We start from the raw sequence: 10,512 nt of genomic DNA, 5'->3' as shown, positions 1-10,512 counted from the left end.
TATTTATGGAGGTCCCTCCGAAGCCCCTCCCGGTCGAAACTGTCCGGCTGGGGAACAAACGTGAGCCCCCTCTCCAGGAGGTCCACCTGTGCCTGCGTGGGCTGAAAAAGTGTGGACAAATTAAGCACATTGCTCTTGGATCCCCAGGAGAGGTCCGGCCCCCGGTCCGGGCCCCGAGGCGGTGGCGCCACCGACCCCGCCGGCGCGGCGGGCGGAGGAGGCGAACGGGAAGGACTCCCGGGCGCTCCCCCCGATCCCGCCCCGACCGACGGGCAGCGGGTCCCCGCCCCGGGGCCGGTCCGGGACGCCGGACCCCCTACCCCGGGTACCTGTCTGGGTGTAAGCCTATTCATAAATTTAGGAGGGCGCACCAGTGGGCGAACATCTGCTCCGCCGTCTCCCTCGTCCAATGTATCAAGTCCTTCTCCGTGTGGAACCTGCTAGAAGGAAGCGCGGTTAGATGGGGCAAGTGTGCCAGGATGTGGTCATTGATCTCGCGTAGGTTCGCCTGCTGGTCTTCCTCTAAGGATAAAGAAAAGTTTAAACAAGGGAAGAAAATGGTGGCGTTAGGGAACGTGGTCCGAGCCGCCCTGTATAGCGCCCGCAGCTGTTTTATAGAGGTCTTGTTGGGGTCCTGGTCTCGGTTGTTGATGCCCACCGAGAGGACCAGAACCTTGGTGTGTGGATGGACCGGTGTTTTTTCACAGACTTTGAGAAAGTGGTAAAAATTGGCCCCCGGGTAGCTATCTATTTGGATATCAGTGTGATGTTTCTGTGGCGGGATGCGGTTGAGGTTGGAATCTCCTATAAACCAGATCGGTTTATGACCCTGAAAATACCAGTCCTGCAGTTTCCTGCTCGCTCTGGCTTTGTGGTATACTGGGGCGCAAAGACTCTCGTCCGCCGTGTGGTCTGCGCCGTCTGCTCCAGGGGCCCCCGAGCCCCCGGCCACCCCCCGGCCACCCGCGGAAATGTTTGTGGAGGCTTCAGTCGGGGCGGCATTGGCAGCCATTTGTGGCCTGTTGGCCATGGCGGTGGCTGTGCCGTGCCCCAGCATCATGTTTGGGGATTGCTCCCCCGCCTCCCGCGGTTGCGATGGTGTGCGTTGGGTGGCCTGGAGGGCAAGCCGGGCAGCCCGGGCGCCGCCTAGAGACAAACGGGATTTAGATGGGTTAGTAGGGGTGGATGTGGGTGTGGGCCTGGGTGTGTCCTGTGCTACCCTGTCCTGCCTCTGGGGGAGCTGCCTGTTCTGCGGCTCCCCGTGAGCCCGCGCCCGCACCTCCGACCGGTCCCCCGCTGGAGGCGGCTGGTGATCCGGCGGCGGCGCGGGCGAAGGTCCAAGGGGAGGCGCCCCTGCCTGGTTGGACGTGCGTGGCCCCCTGCGGGGTGATGAATGAGAAGACGGAGGAGGGAGTGAAGGGGGAGGAACCAAGGAGAGAGAGGTAGAGGAAGAAGGAGCTGTAACAAAAAAGTCTGTGATTAACTGTGATGAGGTGGAAGGCGGAGGAGGAGGAGGAGGCCGGGGAGGAGAGGAGGCGGCACCCCGCCCTGACTGCTGCGTTTCTGCTCCGCTGGTTTTGGATGAGGCGGCCGGCGGGTGGCTCGCAATGTGGCCAGCCCGCCGCCGGTCCAGGTCTGGTGTCTGGTCCCGTGGCCCAGGATTGTGGCCCACGGGGGGCTCCGGACTAGGAGCCTGGGTCTCCCTGGAGGGGTCAATATCCCTGCCTCCAGGGGGTCGTACCTGGGCACTCGGCCCGGCTACGGGCTCGGCCGCTCCGTCGGAGGTCAACTCCGACAGGGCGGGCCTCGGGCCCAGGTACAGAGACCTTTTGTAGGAGGCCGCAGACTTCTGTAGTTTGGGGAACCGCTCCTCATCCCCCAGCGCCAGCTCCTCCTCCTCCCCCGTGTCGTTGGTAGGCTCTGGAGAGGAGTCGGAAACGTGAGTACATTCAGGTGAATCAGACAATAAAATTTCAACCATGCGTTCTGTTTCCGGGTTCAATTTGGGGCCATAGCGCTTATGGGCCCAGTTCATGGCCACCTCCAAAGCGGCCCCGTTCTCTGTCAGATTGCTGAGGCCGGTGATCACTTCAACGTAATGGTCCTGCAATAGCGTCATGCTATTTTGCATCCACTGAGTCGTGTTTCGAGACATGTTCGCGTAAAATTGGTCGGTGGGCGACGAAGGTTTAATTAAGATTGTCAGTCTTTTGACTTGTCTGAGCATCCCGCTAGGTGGGGAGTTAGTAGTGATGGCTCTATCTATAATGCCTTTGTGGTGGATAGCCTGTATGAGCTTAAAATATTTTTTAGCTGCCTGGCGAGTTGGTGGATCCAAGGCTCTCCTATAGACTGTGCTGACCTGCTGTCTAGTCCTAGCACCCCCCCGTCCCCTCCCCCCCACCCCGACCCCCCCACCAGCACCCCCCGCTAGCCCTACACGCTCGGGTGGGACCCGGTGGTCTCTAGCTCTATCCCTAATTCTATCCTGTGTCCCGTGCCCCCCTTGTCGGCCATAGTAGACCGTTGGCCTCCTGCTAAAAAAATCCATGTTATTAGCCAGTGTTGGCATACCTGTGGGTTAGCGGTGCGGCTTTCGCCGTCGTCGCGGTGGAATGGCGTCTCTCTCGCTCCGGTGCCGTCGTGATGTTCCCGGCGGCAGTGACGGTGGCCGCGGCCACGTCGGCGGCGACGGCGGTGAGATAATCGGCGGCTCCGATGGCGTCCACGGTCCCCTGTCCGGGTGCAGCGGATCTCTGGAAGTAGCTTAATACACAACTTCAAGTGCGCTCCGAGGAGCGTTCACAGAAAGGTCCGGCAGAGAAAGTTCACAAGGGAAAATAGTCCATACAAAGTTCAATTTTGTAGTCCGCGTCGCGGGTCGAAATCTCCCATTTCTCCGTTCCTGCACCGCGGCGTTTGTGGTGCCGCGGGCGGCGTGTTTGTTCCTCCACGTGGGGATTTAAAAAGTCCGAATGCCTCCACTGGCTAAAACAATACTTTATTTCCAAAATAACATTAAAATTTCGGGCGAAAAAACCGTCCCGTCAAAAGTCCAGATCTGAAAGGTTAAAAAAGGAAAGCCAATCGTGTCTCCTACGGTCGAGGCCCTGACGTTTCGCAGCAACTCCTGCTTCCTCAGAGGGTGAGGACACGTACACAGGTGTACGGAGTGGGGTGCTGATGAAGGGATCGCTACCCCGGATCAGCAGCCCAGTTCCGCTCCTGATTGGCCCTAACGCTAATCGGTCCCACCCCCCTAGCAAACACACCTACAAAACTCTCCACCAATCACCATAAACAAGAAATATATAAACACTCATAAATATTCATACATTTTAATTCTCCCGCAACAGTCCTCCTCCCCTCCAGAGCCATGTGCAGTAATGAAATGATTATGTGGAATCTATGTATGTCCGTGTGTCTGTGTGTATTTTTAACCTCTATGTTAATTTATTGAGTAGCCATTTTAAAATATTTATAAATGTATGTACTCGTAATTTTAAATATATTAACTGTATGTGTGTGTAGTCCTAATGATATATGTGTGTGATGATGAACTGCTATTTATTAAAGGAAAATGTATGTGTGTGTTTATTGCCGAACTTGCTCTTGTGTTATTTCTCCAATTCTATGTATTTGTATGTTGAGCCAACCGTATATCGTGGATGATTATATACTGACAAGGCCCTGGTGGAAAAAGAAATGGGGGAAAAAAACCAAAGGAAACAACAAAATGATATATGCACTCCCCCCTCCTCCCCAACTATCCCCCCGTCCTACATCAAATCCATCACAATACAATATTATTGTCGTCAAGTTACTGTTGACTAGGAAAGCACTTCCTCTCACACCGGAAGTACTGTTACAAAATAAGATAAATACGTTCTCGTCAAGCTACTGCTGACTGGAAGACCACTTCCTCCCAAACTGGAAGTACTGCTCCAAAATAAAAGTCCTTCAAAATAAAAGTCTGTAACGGAAATTGTATTTATGTGTGGGCGGTTCTGGTCCTCCCGGTGGGCCTCCTCCGGGCCGGGCCGGCAGGCAAGAGAAGCGGCTAGTTTTTTATAGGACAGAAGTCAACGGGAATGCAGATTGCATTTCTCCCAGCTACAGACATCTCAGGTACAAAATAACATTTAATAAGGATGAAACATGTCATCCCACAATTATCTAACATTTACCAAAGTTATACAAAATTTCAAGGTTCCTATGTAATAGGATGCTAATGTTAGCTTTTATCTGGCGCTGACTTTTATTCCTCTCTGTTAGGATCCCGATGGCATGGAGGAGCGGCGGAGGAGAGAGCCCCCTCCTCCTCCCTGTGACCGTGTTGACCCTTGGACCTTTATTTTACCTATTAAAGGCTATCTTCAGGGAATTGCCTCAATAAAAGTTCTTGTAGATTTGAGTATAAGGAAGTCATATTGATCTATAACTTAGCGTTTAAGCAAGTGTGGTCCTGAACCCCTGGCTCTGGCGACAGGTTAGGTAAAGAGCATAATAATACTTAGTGTCCCTAACAGGGCTTCTTTGCTCGGGCAACAGGGAAGAACAGATGTCCACATGTTCTATTTTTCCTTTTTCTTATATATTGTTTGTAAATATTTTGTATTTCAGCAGAGAGCTGCACATCTCCTACCATCTCTCCAAGAAAAAAATGTCTGGGGTTAATTAAAAAAAGGGTAGAAGAAAAGAAAGACAGAAAGGAAAAAGAACAGGAGGGAAAAAAATATATAGGGGGGTTAGGGTTAGGGTAAATAAAGGTTAGGGGTTAGAAAATAATAAAAGGGAGGTTAGGGTTAGAAAATTAATTATAAAGGGGAATAGGGTAAATTAAGGTTAGGGTTAGGCGAAAGGAAAAAGGGAGGGGGTTAGGGTTAGGATTAATCAAAAGGGTTAGGGTTAGAAGGGAAATAAAGGGGGATAAATAAAAAGAAGGATATAAAGGAAAGGGGTAAATAAGGTTAGGGTTAGAAAGGGTTAGGGTTAGGTTAGGGGACTGAAACCTACCCCCTTCCAGGGGCAGGTGAATGCACTCTCCATGTCCAGGGCCCCCCCTCCCACTCCGGTCCCGAGTGACAAACAAAAAATAAAAAACAATAAAAAAGTTTTTCCCACTTGTGTCCTGTTTGGCTTTGTTATATAATAATAATATTTTTTGTGTTTATTTATATAATCCTAATTATAGTTTATTTAGTTTTTATATTTTATTTACCGTTATTCGACTCCTATTTAGCCTCATCCTCTCTTTCCAACTTAGGTTTATCTTCTTACTTACTCTCTGACTATACTTTAATTCTTCTTTTCCTTTGTTGTGTTCTGTGCTTTATTCTTTCACTTAGGCTCTGCTGTTTCTTCTTATCTTTACTTTCCCTTCTTTTCTTGGCTGCTCTGTGTTTTATTCTTCTTTCTCTTTCTAGGCTTTGTTTTTCTTCTTTTCTTTGCTGTATTCTTCTTATTCTTTTATGATTGTGCACTATTCGGCCCCAATCCTTTGTTTTTCTTCTTTTCTTTGCTGTGTCTTTCTATGATTGTGCACTATTCGGCCCCAATCCCCTCTTTCTGTGCTTCTCTTCCTGAAGATTGTGCAAAATCGGCCCTCAATCTTCTTTCCCTCTTTGTCTGTGCTTTATACTTCTTTCTTTTGCTGTAACTGTGCTTTTATTCTTCTTTCCCTTTGTTGTATTTTCTTCTTTTCTTGGCTGCTCTGTGTTTTATTCTTCTTTCTCTGTGCTTTTTCTTCTTTTCGTGGCTGCTCTGTATTTTATTCTTCTTTCTATTGAGTTTGCTTTACTTTGCTTTCATTTCTTCTTATTTCTGTGGTTTATCCTTCTTTCTTTTGCTGTAACTGTGCTTTTATTCTTCTTTCCCTTTGCTGTACTTTGCTTTCTTTTCTTTTCTTCTTGTTTTTCTTTCTTTCCTTTATTGGTTTTATTTCTCCATTATTTAGGTTTATTTAGGATCCTTTGGGTGTGCCTGTCGCGACGTTTCGACTACAACTGGGTCTTCTTCAGGCTAGGCACACCCAGTTGCAAAAAATTAGCCATACTGTGGCTCTATGGCAATGCTTCCCCTTCACTTGTCAAAGCTGGACTGAGCATAAGTAAGTGTCGCCTTCGGTATTTTAGTTTCACTTTTGTTTTTTAACTTTTGTTTTTAACCCTCTTGTCCAATTACACTATGAATTTGTTTTTAATCCCAAATGAATTATACTTTTAACACCAAAATGTTTTTAATACCAAATTGTTTTTAATAGATCACATATTTATGCTTTTTAACAAAACTTATGTTTTTATATTTTAATAAATTTATGTATTTATTTATTTATTTATTTATATTTATATAGGGGGGCCGACTGGGGTTAGGGTTAGGCAAGGGGTCCCTATGGTTAGGGTTAGAAATAGAGTGGGGTTAGGGCTAGTAACCAGACTGTGGTTAGGGTTAGGCGAGGGTCCCCTATGGTTAGGGTTAGGAGTGGGGTTGGGTAGGGGTTAGGGGGAATAATAGCCAGGGGAGGGACCAGACTGGGAGGGGGGATTCCGCCTTCCAACGAAAAAACCCCGGCAGGCACTGGCTGGTTAGGGGAGAAAAACTGAACCTGCCCCCTACGGGACAGGAAATGCACGCTCCATGTCCGGGGCCCCCCCTCCCATTCCGGTCCCAAGTGGCCAACAGAAATAAATAATAATAATAAAAAAAACCCTTGTGTCCTGTCTCTTGTTTTGGCTTTGTTATGTATTAAATATTATTTTTCTAATTTTTATGAATTTATAGTTATAGTTAGTTTACTTTTATGATTAATTTACCCTTAAATGATCCTTAGTTAGCTTTGTTCACTCTTCTTAGCTTCTACCTTCTCTCTCTTCCTTAAGATTGTGCAAATTCGGCCCTCAATCTTCCTTCTCTCTTTGTCTTCACCGTGCTTCTATTCATCTTTTCTTTGCTGTGTCTGTACTTTTCTTTGTCTTTGTTACTTTTCTTCTTCTTTATTTTTGTCCACTGTGCTTCTATTCTTTACTGTGCTTCTATTCATCTTTTCTTTACTGTGTCTGTACTTTACTTTGTCTTTGTCTTGTTACTTTTCTTCTTTATTTTTGTCAACTGTGCTTCTGTTCTTTGCTGTGCTTCTGTTCATCTTTTCTTTGCTGTGTCTGTACTTTTCTTTGTCTTTGTTACTTTTCTTCTTTATTTTTGTCTACTGTGCTTATATTCTTCTATTTTCTGCTGTACTTTGCTTTGTATTCTTCTTGTTTTTCTTTCTTCCCTTGGTTTTATTTCTTTCCATCATTTAGGTTTTCTTTTTTTCTTTTCTTAAGGATCCCGCGGGTTATGCCTGTCGCGACGTTTCGACTTGACTGTGTCTTCTTCAGGCTAGGCATACCCGACTTCAAAAAATTAGCCAAACTGTGGCTGAACGGTGGCTTTGCTGCTTCCTCCTCGCTCGTCAGAGCTGGACTGAGCTCGGTAAGTATCGTTTTCAGGTAAGTAACTTCCCCTCCAATTGACTCCACCCACACATTAACACTGTTTTTAATACACCATGAATTATACTTATATTATAACTTATTGTTTTTAACTAATCATTAATTTATGCTTTTTAACCAAATTGTATTTTTAATTATTTATTTATTTATATTTTATTAATAATTTATGCTTTTTATTAGGGGGCAGATAGGGTTGTGACTAGGGTTAGGGTTAGGCATGAATTCCCCCCTGGTTAGGGTTAGGAATAGGGTGGGTCTAGGGCTAGTAGCCCGACTGGGGTTAGGGTTAGGTGAGGGTCCCCTATGGTTAGGGTTAGGGACTGGGGTTAGGGTTAGGCATAAATTCCCCCCTGGTTAGGGTTAGGAATAGAGTGGGGTTAGGGCTAGTAACCAGACTGTGGTTAGGGTTAGGCGAGGGTCCCCTATGGTTAGGGTTAGGAGTGGGGTTGGGTAGGGGTTAGGGGGAATAATAGCCAGGGGAGGGACCAGACTGGGAGGGGGGATTCCGCCTTCCAACGAAAAAACCCCGGCAGGCACTGGCTGGTTAGGGGAGAAAAACTGAACCTGCCCCCTACGGGACAGGAAATGCACGCTCCATGTCCGGGGCCCCCCCTCCCATTCCGGTCCCAAGTGGCCAACAGAAATAAATAATAATAATAAAAAAAACCCTTGTGTCCTGTCTCTTGTTTTGGCTTTGTTATGTATTAAATATTATTTTTCTAATTTTTATGAATTTATAGTTATAGTTAGTTTACTTTTATGATTAATTTACCCTTAAATGATCCTTAGTTAGCTTTGTTCACTCTTCTTAGCTTCTACCTTCTCTCTCTTCCTTAAGATTGTGCAAATTCGGCCCTCAATCTTCCTTCTCTCTTTGTCTTCACCGTGCTTCTATTCATCTTTTCTTTGCTGTGTCTGTACTTTTCTTTGTCTTTGTTACTTTTCTTCTTCTTTATTTTTGTCCACTGTGCTTCTATTCTTTACTGTGCTTCTATTCATCTTTTCTTTACTGTGTCTGTACTTTACTTTGTCTTTGTCTTGTTACTTTTCTTCTTTATTTTTGTCAACTGTGCTTCTGTTCTTTGCTGTGCTTCTGTTCATCTTTTCTTTGCTGTGTCTGTACTTTTCTTTGTCTTTGTTACTTTTCTTCTTTATTTTTGTCTACTGTGCTTATATTCTTCTATTTTCTGCTGTACTTTGCTTTGTATTCTTCTTGTTTTTCTTTCTTCCCTTGGTTTATTTCTTTCCATCATTTAGGTTTTCTTTTTTTCTTTTCTTAAGGATCCCGCGGGTTATGCCTGTCGCGACGTTTCGACTTGACTGTGTCTTCTTCAGGCTAGGCATACCCGACTTCAAAAAATTAGCCAAACTGTGGCTGAACGGTGGCTTTGCTGCTTCCTCCTCGCTCGTCAGAGCTGGACTGAGCTCGGTAAGTATCGTTTTCAGGTAAGTAACTTCCCCTCCAATTGACTCCACCCACACATTAACACTGTTTTTAATACACCATGAATTATACTTATATTATAACTTATTGTTTTTAACTAATCATTAATTTATGCTTTTTAACCAAATTGTATTTTTAATTATTTATTTATTTATATTTTATTAATAATTTATGCTTTTTATTAGGGGGCAGATAGGGTTGTGACTAGGGTTAGGGTTAGGCATGAATTCCCCCCTGGTTAGGGTTAGGAATAGGGTGGGTCTAGGGCTAGTAGCCCGACTGGGGTTAGGGTTAGGTGAGGGTCCCCTATGGTTAGGGTTAGGGACTGGGGTTAGGGTTAGGCATAAATTCCCCCCTGGTTAGGGTTAGGAATAGAGTGGGGTTAGGGCTAGTAACCAGACTGTGGTTAGGGTTAGGCGAGGGTCCCCTATGGTTAGGGTTAGGAGTGGGGTTGGGTAGGGGTTAGGGGGAATAATAGCCAGGGGAGGGACCAGACTGGGAGGGGGGATTCCGCCTTCCAACGAAAAAACCCCGGCAGGCACTGGCTGGTTAGGGGAGAAAAACTGAACCTGCCCCCTACGGGACAGGAAATGCACGCTCCATGTCCGGGGCCCCCCCTCCCATTCCGGTCCCAAGTGGCCAACAGAAATAAATAATAATAATAAAAAAACCCTTGTGTCCTGTCTCTTGTTTTGGCTTTGTTATGTATTAAATATTATTTTTCTAATTTTTATGAATTTATAGTTATAGTTAGTTTACTTTTATGATTAATTTACCCTTAAATGATCCTTAGTTAGCTTTGTTCACTCTTCTTAGCTTCTACCTTCTCTCTCTTCCTTAAGATTGTGCAAATTCGGCCCTCAATCTTCCTTCTCTCTTTGTCTTCACCGTGCTTCTATTCATCTTTTCTTTGCTGTGTCTGTACTTTTCTTTGTCTTTGTTACTTTTCTTCTTCTTTATTTTTGTCCACTGTGCTTCTATTCTTTACTGTGCTTCTATTCATCTTTTCTTTACTGTGTCTGTACTTTACTTTGTCTTTGTCTTGTTACTTTTCTTCTTTATTTTTGTCAACTGTGCTTCTGTTCTTTGCTGTGCTTCTGTTCATCTTTTCTTTGCTGTGTCTGTACTTTTCTTTGTCTTTGTTACTTTTCTTCTTTATTTTTGTCTACTGTGCTTATATTCTTCTATTTTCTGCTGTACTTTGCTTTGTATTCTTCTTGTTTTTCTTTCTTCCCTTGTTTTTATTTCTTTCCATCATTTAGGTTTTCTTTTTTTCTTTTCTTAAGGATCCCGCGGGTTATGCCTGTCGCGACGTTTCGACTTGACTGTGTCTTCTTCAGGCTAGGCATACCCGACTTCAAAAAATTAGCCAAACTGTGGCTGAACGGTGGCTTTGCTGCTTCCTCCTCGCTCGTCAGAGCTGGACTGAGCTCGGTAAGTATCGTTTTCAGGTAAGTAACTTCCCCTCCAATTGACTCCACCCACACATTAACACTGTTTTTAATACACCATGAATTATACTTATATTATAACTTATTGTTTTTAACTAATCATTAATTTATGCTTTTTAACCAAATT

The sequence above is a fragment of the Myripristis murdjan genome, chromosome 22, assembly GCF_902150065.1.
Source record: "Myripristis murdjan chromosome 22, fMyrMur1.1, whole genome shotgun sequence".
Classification (NCBI taxonomy): Eukaryota; Metazoa; Chordata; class Actinopteri; order Holocentriformes; family Holocentridae; genus Myripristis; species Myripristis murdjan.
The sequence above is the reverse complement of the archived record's forward strand: the minus strand, read 5'-3'. Positions refer to the sequence as shown.